The sequence below is a fragment of the Sciurus carolinensis genome, unplaced genomic scaffold (assembly GCF_902686445.1).
Source record: "Sciurus carolinensis unplaced genomic scaffold, mSciCar1.2, whole genome shotgun sequence".
Classification (NCBI taxonomy): domain Eukaryota; kingdom Metazoa; phylum Chordata; class Mammalia; order Rodentia; family Sciuridae; genus Sciurus; species Sciurus carolinensis.
Genome location: NW_025920191.1, coordinates 333,152 through 351,900, shown reverse-complemented (window position 1 = coordinate 351,900; position 18,749 = coordinate 333,152). Strand labels below are relative to the sequence as shown.

The 18,749-nt window shown below is 36.3% G+C and overlaps 2 pseudogenes; one reads left to right on the top strand and one right to left on the bottom strand.

Moving 5' to 3' along the window:
• LOC124974938 (flavin-containing monooxygenase 5-like) overlaps positions 1 to 18,749 on the top strand; it is a 472,178-nt pseudogene that overhangs the window by 398,901 nt on the left and 54,528 nt on the right.
• On the bottom strand, positions 1,538 to 10,907 carry LOC124974934 (5'-AMP-activated protein kinase subunit beta-2-like; annotated as a pseudogene).

The following is an 18,749-nucleotide window of genomic DNA, read 5'->3' as shown; positions in this document are numbered from 1 at the left end:
TCAAGTTTGGCCTTGATGGAATCATGTGTCATTTTTTTTAAGTACCCAAAGAATCCAAGTCAATGTAATTTAGAAACCAATATATTTTCCTATCTTTCCCCCATACTGTATTATCCATAATAAATGCATCTTAGGTTAACCCTTTGACCAGAGTATGCTGACACATAGCCTAAATATTACAGAAGGTAGGTAAAAATTCAACTTCAGTTGGGCATGGTGGTGTATTCCTGTAATACTAGTTACTCAGGAGGCTATGGCAAATTCAAGTTCAGCCTGGGCAACTTAGTAGATCCTATCTCAAAATTAAATAAAAATACTGAGGTGGAGCTCAGTACATGCCTAGCATGCACATGCAATAGGAAAACACACCAGCACACACAATCCCAGCAAAAATGTTGTAGAAATGAGAAGCAGGTCAAAGAAAAACCTATTTGGTAAACCTGGCATGATGACACAGAGGATATAACATGGAATTAGGATAAGGAGACTGAACCTCAGTCCTTTCTGTTAATTAATAGCAATTTGACTTTCTCTTATCCTTAGTTTATCTATAAAACTGGGGTTAAAAGTAATAGCTCACAAGGTAATTATAAAAGTTGAATTCAAAAATATATTTTTAAATTTTCTATATAACCATACAATCTATTACAGTTGCTCTACCAAAGATTTTCCTAATCTAGCTACACACATCTAAGAAATAAAAGCAGTGTGCCATGCATGGTGGTGCATGGCAATAATCACAGTGACTTGGGAGGCTGAGGCAGGAGGATCACAAGTTCAAAGACAGCCTCAGAAACTTAGTGAGACCCTGTTTCAAAATGAAAATAACAAAAAGTTGGGGATGTGACTGGATTTTGATGCTCTTATTTGAAATCTTTGAAGATGGAATCACTGAATCTGTATACTCACAAACTGAGTCACAGAATCTGTAAGCTCACAAACTTCCCCAGGTCATCCTGATCATGATCAGCTAGTTTGAAAGTCACAGAGCAATATAAGTTTATTCTAACAGCCTAACCTTAGACATGACAAGATAGAACAGAACAGAAATTTTCATCCTAGAATCTAAAATAGCAGAGAAAGCAAGGAGGACTCTAAAGCTAGAGGGGACAGGGCAAGTCTGGTCACATTTCTCCTTTACCTACTGTACAGGACAGAAGCAAGCATTTGGGTATATATGATAGTGGCACCCAGAAGTAGCTCAATTCCACATTTAGAATGGGAGAAAGAAGTCTTACTATCATATTCAAGTATTCTTTGAACTAGAAGCTAAACCTGACTTTCTGCAAATGATGTCTTACTGCTATGAACTCAAATAAGTAGGTGGCATAAATGTTTTAGTCACCCAAAAAGAAACTGGGAAATAAAATAGACTGTTCAATCATTGGACAATTCAGTTAGCCAGAACACAGACACAGAGAATGAAATTAGAAACAAATGACCCACTGGCTTAAAAGTAAGTTCTTCTTAACCATTACTGTCTCCTTCAGGTAAAATAAAGTAGTTGAGCAAGTAACCACTGCACAACAAGTTACTCTTAGCCTTTCATATAGCTGAGATATGAAGAACCAAGGACACCACTTGCCTTAATAGATAATGCATAGAGATGGTTCAGCATAACATGGGTGGGCTCAGGAAGTAAGGTTTGATCACACAAAGAGACCAAAAAATTAAAAAGAATAACATTAGTCGTATGAACAAACTATCAGCTTACTCTTTCTTAGAGCTTTCTGGGATTGTTGAGAAAACCTTATCTTTATCTCCTTTCAATAGTGTATCTACTCCAGTATGTAACAATAATACATTCTTATTACAGAAAATTTGGAAAATTCTCAGTTCATGGCAGAAACCCTAAGCATCAAGATCTGCTAATCTTAATAGAGCTAAAACAAAAATCTTATCTACAACAACTATGGAAGATTTGCTTTAAATGGCAAAAGTAATCTTAGTGAGAATCAATGAGAACAAATACAGAAGTCAATTTTATGCAAGCAACATTTGTAACTCTTTTGTATATCCCCAAATAATAAGTATTCCTTATCTCATGTTGGAATAGAAATCTCAGAAATTGGTTCTAGAATACACTGTGGTCCTGGTTTTTTTCAGGAACAGAGACAACTATAAGTTTTGATTTTAGTTCCTGAATAAGTTAACAAACCAGCTTGATAAAAGGAGTCTATAGTGCTATTCATTTGTATATGATTTATAATCTCAATATAACTTTATAGTAATCCCAATCTCTAGGATTACTTAATTTTGGCCAAATTAATCCTACAGTTTCCCAGATCCTCCAGCAATATTCTCAGGATACTTACAGAAATATTAGTGTCCTTGTTAAGAAAAACTTGGAGTAGATGAGGAGGAAGGATGGGTGGGGATTGGAATCTCTTTTCGGATCAAAATACATACATTTCTTGACCATAAGGCCCAAGGGGTGAGCTGGAAAGATCTAAAAGATATTTCCACAAATATGAGGAAAAGTACAAAAATTAGGACAATGCTTAGAAAAATACATGGCCACTAATATTAAATATAGAAGTCATGGATCATAACTTTTAACCCAATGGGTCTACAAGTGTCAAGTAGTGCAAGGAGAAAGTTGCCTAACATGGCAAAAAGATTCTATAAAGAGGCAAGGGGTCATAGACTAGAGCTAAGAAAAGAGCTACCCTATTTATCAGATTTACAATCTTGAAAAATGCCTTTACCACAGTTTCCTCATCCATAAAAATAAAAAGAATCCTTGCCCTATTTCCAATGTTATTGAGGAAACTAAAGAGATAATGGATATGAAGAGGTCTTGCAAACTTTCAATGTGAACAAATTAGATTTCATTTTTACCCCATCCACGCAACACATAACAAGGTTATAAATTCTATGATTTCTGATACTACAATGACTGCAGCAATAAAAACAAGAGCTATGTAATAGTCATTAGCGAAGTGCAAATCAAAACCACAATAAGATACCATTTCATACTCACTAGGACGGCTATAATTAAATTGACAAACTAATGAATACTGGCAAAGGTGGAGAAGTTGGAACTTTCAAACTATAGTAGTCCCATTGCCAGTGGGAATCTACAATAGCCTAGCTACTTCAAAGAGTTAAACAGAAAGTTACCACATGACCCAACAATTACATTCCCAGGTATATATCCAAGATATATGTGGCCACATGAAAACTTATATGTTAATGTTTATAGTACCAAAAAAACAGAAACAATACAAATATCTATCAATAACAGGTAAACAAAATGGTATGTCCATACCATGGAATATTATTATGTCATAAAAAAATACATGTTTCAATATGAATGAACTGTGAAAACATTAAGCTAAGTGAAAGAGTCTCACAAAAAATACCATGAATAGAAAAATCCATAAAGACAGAAAGAAGACTTGTGGTTGATAGGAGTATGAGAGAGGAAGGAGTGGAAAGTGACTGCAAATGGGTACAGGGTTTCTTCTGGGGATGATAAAAATTCTGTGGAACTACTGGTAATGTAACACAACTCTGAATATACTAAAACTTATGAAACCATACAATTTAAAAAGATGAATTTTATGGTATGTAAATTATACTTCAAAAATGGAAAAAATAATGCACCCTAGAAGGAAAAAATTAACAATAAAATAAAATGATTTTGTTTAAAGATTTTAAAAAATGTTTAATAGTCTCCAGTGGAAGATTATAATAGTTCATTTAAAGAACTGATTTCAGTTAAACATATATGAAGCAAAAGCAAAATTAATAAATACAGTGATATTTTACAATATCTTAAAAACTTTCCAAAGCACATCCAGTTATTATGTCATGTAATCCACAAAACACTGCTGGGAAGTACACAGAATATTTTTTTTTTAATTTCCTTATCATCATCATCATCCAAAAAGAAATACAAATTGGTTAAGTAACCGACTACACTAAACAGTGTGAATTAAAACCTAATAAAAATGTATTCTAAGGCTTACTAGAATGGATTGGGAAATTAGGTGAAAGAGGGAAGTGAGATATATCAAAAGTATGCTGGTATTCTCTCTGTATAGTTATGATTGACTATTATTCATTGGTTGCTTTGCCAGAATCATATAATGCAAAAATGCAGTTACCAGTGGTCTCATGATTTAGTTTGGTATCTTTAAACACTTTTAAATCTCTGCCCACCAGTCAAAGAGAATGTCTGGCTTAACTTTGAGAGCTTATATAATGAAAACATTATTATCCAAAATTTCCTAAATAATTATTATACTATGCAGTTTTAGAAACAACATGTCACACTTATGCCCTGTGATATTTAATATGTTCCACTTAAGGACTTGTGATTGCTGAGAAACACTGAGTCCAACCCCTGATTTTATTATTATGGAATACAGAACCAAAAGAATTGAGGGCCTTGTCCACAATGGTAAAACTACTTAGTAGCAGAGATTGGTTTTGAACTCAAAGTGAGAATAATATTCAGTGTAAATACAGTGCACAGTTCCTTAGACAGTAATAGCTCTTACTGTAAAGTAACAAAACAGTAATTATGAATATGGTTTGGAGAATACTTGCATTACTGACATAGTAAAATAAGTAGAGATGAATGTCTTGGAAAAAATAATATTATAGGAAACAAAAGGGGCTGAGGATATAGCTCAGCTGGTAAAGTTGCCTTGCAAGCACAAGGCCCTGGGTTCAATCCTCAGCACTGCAAGAAAAAAGAAAAAAAGAATAAGAAAGAAAAGTACATAGAGATCTTTTCCCATACCAGGGAATTTTTTAAATCAAAAATTTACAAAATTTTGATTAGATGCAAAAGAATTGCCTGATATTGTGTGTGTGGTTGATTTTTAAGTTACTTTTCCCCAATGACTACTAAACTTGTAGGGTCTCATAAAACTACAGAACTGTCAATCGATTTACCAAACTGGCAGATTAAGTTGAGGCAGCTTAGTTAGACAAACAAGGCACATCTAGTCTCTGCTGGGTGATTCCACAAAAGGTCAATGGAAAACTTGAAATATTACTAGAAAGAGTTTTCAAACAATAGGCTACAGTTCACTAATGCACTAAAAAATACAATAGCAGCCACATGCTGTGGCAAAAGCCTGTAATCCCAGTGACCCAAAAGGCTGAGGCAGGAGGATTTCAAGTTCAAGACTAATCACAGCAACTTAGTGAGAACCTGTTTCAAAATAAAAGAGGTTGTGGTTATGGCTCAGTGGTTAGAGGGTCTCTGATTTTAATTTCAGTACCAAAACAAATAAATAAATAAATATTTTTAAAATACAGAAAAGAGTACATCACAGAGAATAACAGCAAACATTATACCACATATAACACTTCTGTTTATCTGGTATGTGTGTATTGGGCTTCAATGCAAAATGTCTTACTGTAGATACTTGGTTAAAAAGTTAAAGTACACTACACTGAGACTTTTTGGTATAAAGAATAGGATGTAAATGTTTATATAAGAAATATGTGCACATATATAAAGGATTCAGAAGATTCCTGAGAAGAAATGGAAATAAAAAACAAAATTAAAAGATTACTTTCAAGAAGGAAATTTAAAAACCACTTCTGGGTTACAAGAAGACAAGGCAAAAGAGAGCAAATATTATAAAATTACCTTGAAAAGATGTCTCAGATCTTTCCATAGAATCTAGTTTTAAAGCATCAAACACCTCAAAATAAGATTTCTTGACATGGGTCAAATTGCTAATCATGCCAAGCTGACTGGTAACCATAGGCTGAAACAATAAGCAGAAAAAAAATTCTTGAATTCCATTTTCAAATCCCTCTCTTCCACCCATCCTCCTCTCTGCATCTACTAAAAGTTACAAATGATCACACTCAGCATCTCCATCTTTTATCAAGAGGAATCCTTTAGGGTAAGGGAATTGCTACCATCAGTTCAGAGAGCAATGATAGTTAAAATGAGGCTGCTAAGTCGTGGTGACTTTTGGAGATCAAAGCCTTACCTCTGATGGATCATGAACCCACTATCCAACTAAAAAAATCTTGTATTGGTTCTCTCCCCACAGGGAGATCCAATATGGTAATGAAGTCATTATGACTTTAGAAGAAAACAAGGTGAGTCAAGTTCCTTTATGGAGACAGAATATAGAAAACCAAGTGGTAATTATAGTATTATATCAATGACTTCCCATATCCCTAAGCCACTGTGTCCCTTGTGTAAAAAAGTACTATGTTGATCCAATCTCTTTATCTATATCATCTTGGACATATGTTTCCATCCCTTCCAACAACTTTGGTTCTTAAGACAATGCCTAGAAAAAAATAGTCAATGATCTCCCAAAATGGTTCATCTTGGTATAACTATTTTGCTCTAGCAGAACAGATCCCTCATAAGTATAAGTACCTTAACAGATTTGGGACATAGGAGTCCTTAATGTACTTTCCATATTTTGGTGAGCCATCACTGTAAAATGACCTATCTGGTTATCTGGGCCATTCTAGTAATCAGTTAATTCATCATTGCACTGCAAGTACCACATAACACTTCCACCTTGAATTTTACGGTGCATTTTGCTTTAGTGCAAAAGTCACAGCAACAGATTCTGCCAGATACAGACTTCCTCCAAGCATAGAAAAGAACTGAGCAACACCATCCTAAAGAATACACTCACAAAGCTATTATAAATTCCCTTGAGGTAATGATATTCTAAGTAGTAAAGCATCTGACACACAATGAGGTTAAAACCCAATGCCATAGATACTAAGTGGTCACAGAATAGGACATATTCCAAAGAAAGCATCTAGTGGGTGGAGATGGGATGTCCAGCCTATTCACTCTTATTAGAAAGGGTAACAGGTCAGGCTCTATTCCTGGACCCCTCAGTCTAAACAAAACACTTACCTTCACCTCTTAATCAATAGAATCTTGGTGCTACAGTTGTTGAAAGACCCAGAAATGAAGACCTCCTTACCTCCTTCGGAGCCACAGATAACAGTAGGCTGGGCCTGCTGGGTGGGTTTTATGGAGTCATCCAAATCCTGCTGCCATGATACAAACTCTTTGTCCCCAGGGAGCTGTAAGAATGAGTAGGTTATCCCTAGAATAAATTGTGACCCAAGAATTCTTAAAAAAGATCATTCTCCTTTTTACAGCAGAGAGGGTTGCTAGACTTCAGCTAAGGAAATAAGCCTTAAAATTAGAATAAATCAGATTTTTACAAACCATAGAAAAAGAACTCATCTTGAATCAAAAATGGTCAAATGGCTTATGCTCAAGTGCTGCATAAATCATACTCTAACTTTTGAGTTTGCATATATTACTTACCCTTTCAGAGCCTCAAGATTGTCCTTTAAAAAATAAAAGAAAAGAAAAAGAAAACCCTACTCCCTACTGCCAGTTTAATTCATAGGCAGGCAATTATAACATGCTCCTGAGTATCTCTTAAGAGAGAGAAAATAATAAAAACAAAAGATGGCTATATTTTTAAAAATTAAGTCAGGTATATATTTTTCACAAGCAACTATAAACATCCCTCAATTATCAACTCTAAAGAAAGTTACAGATACCAAACTTCATAAAAAATTTATAAACTCTATTTTAGCTAATAAGTTACAGAAAGAAGGGACATTAAAAAATTAATATTAAAGGTCTGGGGAAGTAGCACAGTTCCAGAGCACTTGCCTAGCCTATGCAAGGCCCTGGGTTCAAGCCCCAGAACCACAGATTAATCAGTTAATTAATTAAAATAAAAAACAGATCATTGATTTTATAAAATGGAGAAATAGTGGGTGGAAATGTAGCTTAGAGGTAGAGAACGTGGCCTAGCTAGTGAGAGGCAGTACAAGAACAAAAAAGTGATTATGAAATCATACTTGCTCACCTATGACAGGTTTATTCTATTTGAGGTATAGGAATGCAAATTTTGGCCCCTTAAACAGCAAAAGACAACAAAAACATTTTTCTTTAACAAAAACAATTATACAATCAAATAAAGTTTGCAGGATTCTGAAAAATATTAACTCCTTAGATTTTTTTTTATTACCATCACTTTAGACCAGTAGTTCACAAACTGCAGTCAGTAAGCCAGGTGCTTTTATAAAGTTTTTACTGAAATATAGCTACACTCATTTGTATGCCTAATATCTACAGTGTTTTCACACCACCCTGGAAACAGTTGTGAAAGATTGTATTATCCACATAGTCTAAATTATTTACCATGTGGTCCCTTACAGAAAATATTTGCTAAACCCTGCCTTAAACTGGTAACAGGTAAAAAGGACTTTATACTGTTAAGTAAAGATATTACCAAAAAAAATTAAGTGCATTAAAAAAAGACTAGTTTATTTACTTAGAATTTTTGTGTATGTGGTGCTAGTGGGGATTGGAAAGTCTACTTTCTGTAGTATGTCTCTCTATTCCTCAAAACAACAGTCTGAGAAACTAGGCACAAAATCTAAAATAAAATTCGCATCTGAGGAAGTAGCTCGGTGGTAGACCACTTGCCTAGACGACATGAGGACTTGGGTTCCAGCCCCAGAAGCACAGATTAACTACTTAATTAACTAAAAGAAAGAAAAAAATCTGAATTTTTTTTACAATATTACAAGGAATTAGCATAAGAGAAAACCTAATATCCATATTTTAAAAGCAATGCATTCTGTCTGACTGACTGCATTAGATAGGAATTTTTGCATATGCCTAAGAATAACCTAAGATTCTGATTCAGACATAGGATCTGGGAATCTATTTTTAAAATCATCCCAGATAAGACTGTGATTATGTTAAAATAGAGAAAAAACTTCATCTTTTGAGGTACATCATAATTTGTTATAGCATATGGAATTTGCTTGAAAAAATTAGGTGGAGGAATAGTAGATTAGGGTATGGATGATATACATTCATTTATGCTTTGATCAATCTCTAAACTTGGTGAGAGGTGCACAGAGTTTATTATACTGTTCTCCCTAATTTGTAAATGATTCAAATTTTCCGTAAAGTATTTAAACAAATCTCAGGTGATTCCAATACATAAATAAGGTTGAGAACCATTGAATTAGTCTGCTGAAAAAGGCTGGCATCCAATGGAGGCCCCACTGCCACTGTTTCTATCAATTATTTTACAACTTAGGATTTTTCATTTAGAATCTGAAAGTCACAAAGTACTAATGCTCCAACATTTGGAGCAAAGACCTTCCACATATGACATGACATTTCTGAGGTAGGATTTGAATGCAGCTGACTAGAGAAAAGGTTGATTACTTTTAAAAACAGCAGAACCAAATTAACAATTTGGCAAAACAACAATTAAAATTATAGTTTGAGGAGGCTTTAGTAAAATATGGAAGGAAGAAAAGGATCGGTCAAAACCCCTTAGATTTGGGTGGGACCATAAGAATTATATGAACCATTTTCTTGTTTTCCAAATGGCAAGCTTGGAGTGAGGGAAAGAATGATCCAGAATAGGCCCCAATTCACATAGAACAATTTGGCTTTAATTCAGGACACCAACGACTTCAGTCATGGTTTGACAAATACAATGTACTTAAATCCTGAGTCACTGATGTATGAAAGGGAGTAAAAATACAATGAGGTTGATCACCTTGGGAAAGCTTTAACAAAGTAAATACAGATGGCTGGGTAGACAGACCACATCATGAGGAAGAAGTTCTGAAGTGGAAGAGGAAAGAAAGGAATGGAAAAAAGCCCCATGAAATGCCCCTTTCAACCACTCTTATTTCTCCCTCTATGATGATGTTCTCAATTGGGATCCACAAAAATAAACCATAGCATCCAAATACCATGTACTACTGCTATGGCAAATAAAACTAATTTCTCTCTAAAGCCTCAAACTCTTCCCCCAATTGCCTCAATCCCTCCATTTTTCTATTTCACCCCTGAACAGCCTACCAGAAAGAATTAAATGTATTTATGCTGACACTTGTAAGTTATTAGAAACATTAGGATGGTAATCACATTGCTGTCAGCTCCATCTGTCTTTTCTGTTAGGGGGGAACACAATTGACCTCTTCTGTAACTCCTTCAATTGAAAGCAAGTTTTTCAGGGAAGCAATGGATTATTGCTTTTAGGTTAAGGAAACATTTTGAAGGACTACTGTGGAGTGGAGCTATCTGGGAATCACTGGCTCTCCCACTTGGGAAGCTGGCCTGAAAGCACAGTCACCACAACTACAAAATATAGGACAAAAATGGGACAGTAAACTAAATGATGCCCTTCATTGATCTCCAAGTCTAGGCACAAGTATTCTAGTTAACAAGTGGTGGGTGCTCACAACCTTGCCAAAGGGGAAAAGGACTCAAAGTGCAGTTTCTAAAAGAGCAAAAAGGATCCAAACAAATAGAAAATTCCAGGAAAAAAATTCACTTAGCCATTTCAAGGAAAATTTAAGCAAATGAACTAGGGCCAGCAACTCAAACAATCTACCCCCTCAAGTTTTCCACCACAGCTTACAACCTATAAATTGTTAGAAGAACCAAAGATGGTGAAGGCGGCAGAGGTATCTATGGTCCCTGCCCTAAATATGTGACTCAAGGCTTGGTAAAACCATGAAGAAAACAAGATCTCCACATCTGCCTTATATTGATGCGGCATCACAAGAAGAATTTACAATCCAACACCTCCCTCCCTGGAATATCTCTTTAATTAAAAAAAATAAATAAATTCCTGTAACACAGTTTAATGTGATGTAAAGGAGCCAAGGAAAGAAGGAGGAGTCCGGAAGCCAAGCAGCAGCTGCACCACCATGGTAGGGGGTGTGAAACCGAGTACCTTGGAGTCCAGCAGGCTGAAGACGCTTGGGTCGCTGGTGCTCCTCACCATGATCTTGTGCTTCTTGCCTGGGGCACGGCCGCCATCACTCTCCGCGCATGCAGCCTTGGCGCGGTGAAACTCCCCAGACACCTGGTCGCTTGTGGTGTTTCCCATGGCTGCAGCTCGATTCGGGTGCAACTTGGTGCAGAGAGCTACACCTGGTGGGGAACAAACATTCCAGCGGCTGCGTCAGGGGTACCCTGGCCCTGCCTCTGCACCTGGGGACCCAGAAAGGGAATCCCCTCCACAAGAAACTGTGCCCTGTGGTCCCCAACCTCCGAGCCCACAGGGGCTCTCACAAGCCCCTGGGTCTCCCACCGCCCCCACTCTGGAAACCCGTCCTTGGGACTTCCCCGCAGTACTGCGCCCACTCCCGCACCCTGATCACCTCCAGGAATGTGCTCCCTTTTCCGGGGACCACAGGCGCATTGGCAATTGGGCAGGCAAGGCCACCAACAAAGTTATTGAAATTGAAGCCGCTCCCCGGACCAAGGATCTGGGTTTCCTCCTAAAATGGCTACAAGGCCCATGGATACAAGGCCACTCCTGCACCCTCCTGCCACCCGCTACCATGGCTCCCTGGCCCTCTGGCCTCTCTAGCTGCTGCCACCTCAATGGTGGGTGTACACAGCCTTCAGTGCCTCATGGGAGCGCTGGACAGGGACCGCCCCATGAGGACTCCATAGCCGAAGCACCATAGCTGTGGACCCCGCACTGCCTGGCTAGTGGATAGCTCGGAGGACGCCAGGGGCTCGGTGCCACAGGACCAGTGCAGCTTTCTCTATGGCCGCCTCAGGTGTGCTGAAACATTTTGTGAGCCATGTCTCTCTGAGCGGTGACCAGGAGAGGAATAATACCATGGACTTCATCTCCAGGCAGAGGGAATTAGAGGTCAAGGTTCGAGGCTGATACTGTGCAGAGCCACAAGAAGGACTAGTCAGCTCAAATTTGGGTCCTGGTGAATAATTAGAGATGGACTGTCTAGTAGTAGATAGACCCTGACAAATTAGTGAATTGTTAGAAGAAGGAGAATGCTCTTATAAGCTAAGAAATAGCATTTTTGCAATGATTAACTCCAGAAAAAATAAACTCCACAAGAAAGAGCATTAAAAAAAATTATAAGGCACACAAAATGTATAAAAAAATCACAGATAATTCTAGGGTTGGGAGGAGTCCAAGATTTTATGATAATGGGACTTATTGTTCCCTATGAGAAACCTTTATTAGTCAATATGTGGTATATATAGAGACCAGCAGCATTCAGGTATCAGCTGGTAGCTTGTTACAATCTAAGCAGGATACGAGGTCCCATCCTCATGTACAGAACCAGAATCTGCTTTTTTTTTTTATTGTAAACAAATGGGATACATAGGGTAATAGTTTTGACTCATTGTTATTTTTTCCCTTCCCCCCACCCCTCTTTTTCCTCTATATAGTCCCTCCTCCATTCTTGCCCCCCTCCCACCCCCCATTAGGTGTCCTCATCGCTTATTAACGAGATCATTCATCCTTTGGGTTTTGAGATTGGATCATCTCACTTAGCATGATATTCTCCAACTTCATCCTTTTGCCTACAAATGCCATAATTTTATTATACTTCATGGCTGAGAAATATTCCATTGTATATATATATACCACAGTTTCTTTATCCATTCATCAATTGAGGGGCATCTAGGTTGGTTCCACAATCTGGCCATTGTGAATTGAGCAGGTATGAACATTGATGTGGCTGTCTCTGTAGTATGCTGATTTTAAGTCCTTTGGGTATAGGCCAAGGAGTGGGATAGCTGGGTCAAATGGTGGTTCCATTCTAAGTTTTCTAAGGAATCTCCACACTGCTTCCCAGAGTGGCTGCACTAATTTGCAGCCCCACCAGCAATGTATAAGTGTCCCTTTTTCCCCACATTCTCGCCAACACCTATTGTTGCTTGTATTCTTGATAATTGCCATTCTAATTGGGGTGAGATGGAATTTTAGGATGGTTTTGATTTGCATTTCTCTTATTACTAGAGATGTTGAACATTTTTTCATATATCTGTTGATTGCTAGTTGATCTTCTGTGAAGTGTCTGTTCATTTCCTTTGCCCATTTGTTGGTTCGAATATTTGTATTCTTGGTGTAGAGTTTTTGTAGAATCTGCATTTTAACAAGTGTATTTTAAAGTGTGAGGATCACTGTTCTGACAACTGATAACAGCATAGATCCACATTTGATCCCTTTTCATATTCTGCACACACCATGTAGGTAATTAGCTTTCAGTAAACATTTTCTGAGTAAACATTATAGGAATACTGCTCACTATATTTCTAACAAGATATGCCACTAAGGCATAGTGATGGGAAGGCAGCCAAAGCTGGGCAACTCCAAGTCACACAGGCCAAGGTTTGTGAGTGAGTGGCACTCTTTGTTATAAAGTCTGTTCTTGTATTATGAAGTTGAAAAATCTACTTAATGTACACTGCACCCCCCCATTCTTTGCTCTCTTTCTTTATGAACTCATCTTCTTGCTGTTGATCAAAAACAGTTTAAGGGAAAAGGTGCAATTTTACCACAACTGCTTGCTCACCCCTCCAAATTCTTCACTGCCTGACTACCTCCTTTTGGTTATCCTTACTTTTTCCCCTCTCACCTCCAATTCCTTTGTCTTTCCCCAGGGACTGACGGGGATTGAACCCAGGGCTTATGTGCATGTGAGGCAAGCACTCTACCAACTGAGCTATATCCTGAGCCTCAGCAGAACAGAAGCAGCAGCAAGGTGATTAGCTGACTGAGGAGAGGAGACAAGTATTTGACATTTGAACAGGAAGGAGGTGTGAAATAATCAACTAGAATAGTAGGATAGAGAATTGACTAGAAAACCTAAGTGCTAATGGCAGATTGTACTGAAGGTCTAGATATGTTTGGTGGTTATGAATTTAAGACAAGCCAATTCACCATAGTGATATTTTTGTCTTACCATATTTAGTTTTATTGGGTGCAGGCATATACCAAGGTAAAGTTTATCCAAGCAGGTATGGAGAAGGGCAACAAAGGAGTTGAGAGTGCATAGCAGGGTGGGATTATAATGCTGGGTGGTGGATTTTAAACCTGTTGGTCTGGGAAATGAAGAGCAGATTGATGGAGGACCCAGTGGAGTCAAAGAACTGGCTGATGGCAGTAAGTACCAGAGGGGATGAACTTAGTAGGTAAGAGATGGTTTGGAGAATAGGATGTTTGACATTGAGATTTCAGTGATGTTGCATTTATTAGCACTGTCTTAGATATGACCATAGGTGTAGGTAGGTGAGAAGGATCATAAAATCATTGGAATAAGGTTACAGAACTGAAAAATGAGATGACAGAGAGTGGTAAATGCCCACTTTAATATTCATTTCCTCTTCCTTTTCAATAACCTTGGTATGTTGCCTTTCTGTGTAGAGACACAGTTCTTAGCTTCCCTGGTAGCTAGATATGTGATTACATTCTTCCAGTGAGATCTAAGTGGAAATTCATTATGGATCTTCTCTTAAATCTCCTTAAAGAAAGGGTATGTCCTTACATTTCTCTTCCCTTTTGTGTTCATTGAATGGCTGAAATCCAGCAGTCACCTTGGACCGTGAGGTAGCTGAGAATAGTACAGTAGAAAAAAGAACTATGGAGCTGTTATATATCAGGCCTGTCTACCTCTGGACTTTTTTATATGAGAGTAAAATAAGCTTCAGTCTTGTTTAAATCATTTTATGGGGCTTTTCTATTATATATAGCCAAACCTAATCCTAACTAATATGTTGGATTTATGAAAGTCAACTGCAGGAGTAGTTATGTTTACAGAGAAAGGCACAAAGTTTGATACTAAAATATTTACAGAATGAAGGGGAGTAAATGTGTCTGACAATAACTACAATGAGAAGAGGAGGTGGCCAGTACTTCAAAGGAGTGGGATCAACTTCAAAAGCAAAGTGGGGTATATGTCTTCTTCAATCCTCATGCTGCATAGAGTTCATCATTGCTGTTTCTCTTTATCAACTCCTCCTACTCAGCTACATTATGTTTTATTGGATCAACTTAATTTGAGAGTAATCAGGTAAACACATATTAATAGAAATGAATGGTATAGTTAATGTTCTTCCTCTAAGAAAATTTCACTAGACTGTAGCTCTGGGTCAAATCCTGAATCAAATACATTTCTTTTTTTAAAGTAATGTTTAATTATGAAATAATTTTTGATTTAAGAAAGGTTGCAAAAATATTTCAAAGTTCTTGGATATACCACACCTAGTTTTCCTTACTGTTTACACATTAATATGGTTCATTTGTCACAACTCATAAACCAATATTGACACATTATTATTAATCAAAATGCCTACTTTATTTATATTTACCTATTTTTACAATTGATCCTCTCTTTATTCCAGAATATCCTTTACATTTTTATGACAGATCTCCTTAGGTTCCTCCATACTGTGACAGTTGCTAAAACTTTCCTTGTTTCTGATGACCTTAAAAGTTTTGAGGTGGTCAGGTAGTTTGTAGAATATTCCTCAACTTGAGATTATTGATACTTTTATCATGGCTAAACTGGGTTATGGTTTAGGGGAGGAATACCACAGAAGTAAGTGACCTACTTGTCATATAATTTCAAGGGTACATACTCTCAGTATGACTTATCACTGTTGATGTTAATCTTGATTACTTAGCTGCAGTGGTATTTTTCAAATTTTTTCACTGCAGTCACTTTTTCCTCCTTTCCATACTGTAATTTTTAGAAGGAAATCAATCTATGCAACCCATTTAAGAAGTAGAAAATTGTGTTCCATCTCCTTGAGAAGAAACTATATAAATTCAGAATTCTTTTGTATGGGAGAGTTGTCTGTTTCATATCACTTATTAATTTATTCATTTATTTATTTAATCATTTATTTATATCACTATAGACTCATGTATTTTTATGTCTTACATTCTAATACTAGGTTATCTATTTTATTGTTCAAATTTTCCACTATATGATGGCTCTGGTGTCCCTTGGACATATGGTTATTCAGTTTCTGTTTTGAGCACTTTCTTACTCTCTGGCATTACAAGAATGCATTTTTCTTTGGTAACCAGATTTAATACAATTGGAAAATTTTTACATAAATATATATAAATGCATGCATATGATCTTAATATGAAGAGCAAAATACATAAGTAGAATATTAGTAAGTATGTATTAATAACTAAGGCTTTGCATCTTGAGTTGTTTTGAGTGCAATATTCTATTCACATCGTGCTTTCAGCTTGTTTGAGAAAATGAGCGAGGATTTCATTTTTGGTAGCCTTACATAATTGAAATCAAATCAATTTAAAAGTAAAAACTTTAAAGAGGAAATTGGGATGTTATTAGTAATAATTAGGAATTATTAGAGGATTGTTAATTCAATATTTACATTCTAAAACAGAGGTAAGTTTATATTATAAAAGAAAATTTAAGAAAAGAACTTCAATTTATTTTTGAAAAAGAATAATCTACATATCAAAAAATACTAGTTCTACTTTAATAGATGACAAATCCCCTGCATCATAAATATTAGAGAAGGAAAAAGACCTAAGAAATAATATCAACTTTCAGTACTATAGTTCTTGAAAAGGTGAAATGATAGGCATCTGTCCACATAATTATGTGAGGGCTGGAGATATACCTCAGTTTGTACAGTGCTTGCCTTGCAAGCACAAGGCCCTGGGTTCAATCCCCAGCACCACAATAACAAAACAAACAAACAAAAAAAAAACAAATAATTATGTGATTAAGAAGTTTTAGCTCTCACATTTCTAATTCTCTTATGTACATTTGTATTTGTTAGATGTCCTTTTAGTTGTTCAAATTTATCCTGTAGTTAAAAAATAGGCAGCAACCCAAACTTATAAACATATTGCACAACAGCTATTAATGAATATACACTTGACTAGTACTTTCAGCACCTTTCCCTATGGAGTTCATTGTGCTTGACAGCTGACAATTTCTCATGAACTAGAACAAAGCAAAACTTCAACATATGAGAAAAAAATATCAACAGCATCACTGGATGTAAACCCAAGTTTCTGCTTTCTATTTCTTTGCTCTGTTTTTGAGAACTACACAATATGACATAAGAAAAAGAGGTATAAGAAAAATATTCCTACGTTTTAGACATAAGTTCTTTAAATTCTTATTACTTAGAATCTACTTCAGGGAATGGGAGAAAATTAGAGTAGGAGGAGACAAAGCACATTTGTAGTTCACATTACAATAGTTGGCAACTACTTATTTCCTAAAGTAAAACTCTGATTAGATTCAATCTGGGAACTAAGAGATAAAAAAAGATAGGACAGCTACTTAAAAAAAAAATCCCAATTGTTTAAACGAAGTAGAACCCATGGGTTGATGCTAAATTATTAAAATAACATATGAGTCTAGAAAGTTAAAAGTAATTTCTTTATTAAGAAAATAAAGACATGTTGCTTAGGGAGAGGAAGCAAAAATGGCAACTTATCAGATACATTAGTAAATAGTAAAACAAAATGTCTTATCACAGACAACTATTTTAAGACCATTATTTATCTTATCTCTCAGAAAACATTTATTTCATTAAAATATTAAAAACAAACAAAATTGAGCTTTTAATAGAAAATCAAATCCTATCAGAATAATTACAAGGAATCAGCCATTTTTTAGAGATGCTGATTTAGGGTCCCCACCATAATATTTGATAATCAAAATGCCTAAGGACATAATAGAAAAATGACTAAAGAAGTTCCTGAGCTCACAGTCTAGAAATTATTGAAAGAAAAATATGACAGATTACAAGAGTAAGGGGGGATGAATTAACACAAATGAAAACCCAGGATTTCATTGTAGCAAAAAGCAGAAAGAAGATCAATGCTTCTGTAAAAGAAATAAAATATTTTCTGGGAAATTTGAAGCTGAGAGTTGTTCCATCTTGTTAGGTTTGGAAGCCATCTCTAGATTGAGCATCCCAATGAAAGCCAGGGCATTAACAATGGGATATTTAAAAATAAACCATAATCACCTCAAAGAAAATAACAGCTAGTGTAAACCTGCCCATTGTCTTTGTTGAAGATATGGAATTATTCTTTTCAATTACTCCTGTCTTCATAGGCTTCCTGATATGATCATCTGTGGTTAAGATGGTTTTTCAAACCCCATCCCACTTTCCAGGGACATGTAGATTAAACTGGAGCAGAGTACAGGGTATCAAAAATAACTGTAATGCTAGCTTGGGGTCAGTGAAGGCCAGAGACAGTTTAGGCTTGACTCCCACCAAAACAATAATCCCTTCCATGCTATCAATGTAGTCTCCCTGAATGGTATGATATTTGCTCTCCACATACCTAAAAGTAGAGAAGATAGAAGCCATGGCCTATCAACAAGGCAATCAATTATATGATCAATCAATCAGTGATTTCTGAGTGCTGGTATTGATTTTATATTGGACTATTAGCTGTAGTAAATAGTGAAAAAAAGATATTTGTCACCATCTTTAAAGATCTTACAAATCTACTAGTAAGAGATAAGATATGTATACACATAACAGAACTCAAGGGTTTTTCTAAATATTGTGGGTTTTACTGATAATTGAAATGTAAAAAAGGGCACTTAAGAGAGGGCTATACTAGGCCCTTGAAGGATGTGAAAGATATAGATAAGATGAGAACAAAGAAAAATATTAAAAATCAGGGAACAGCAGCAAAGTGAAAGAATAAAGGAGGAATGGGTCAAAGAATATTTATAATCAATGCCTAAATTAGTAGAAAACAAGAATGGACAGCATCCCAGATTCAGAAGATTGATGCAAAAGAGGGAACTCACCACAAAAATCCTCAAACATGTGATTCTCAATTATTTTATCAGGGCAATTGTGGTGGGGTGGTGGGTGTTCACAGATCAGGGGTTCCCAGGGAAAATGTTAACTTGGAATCCTGAAAGGATGAGGGAGGGTG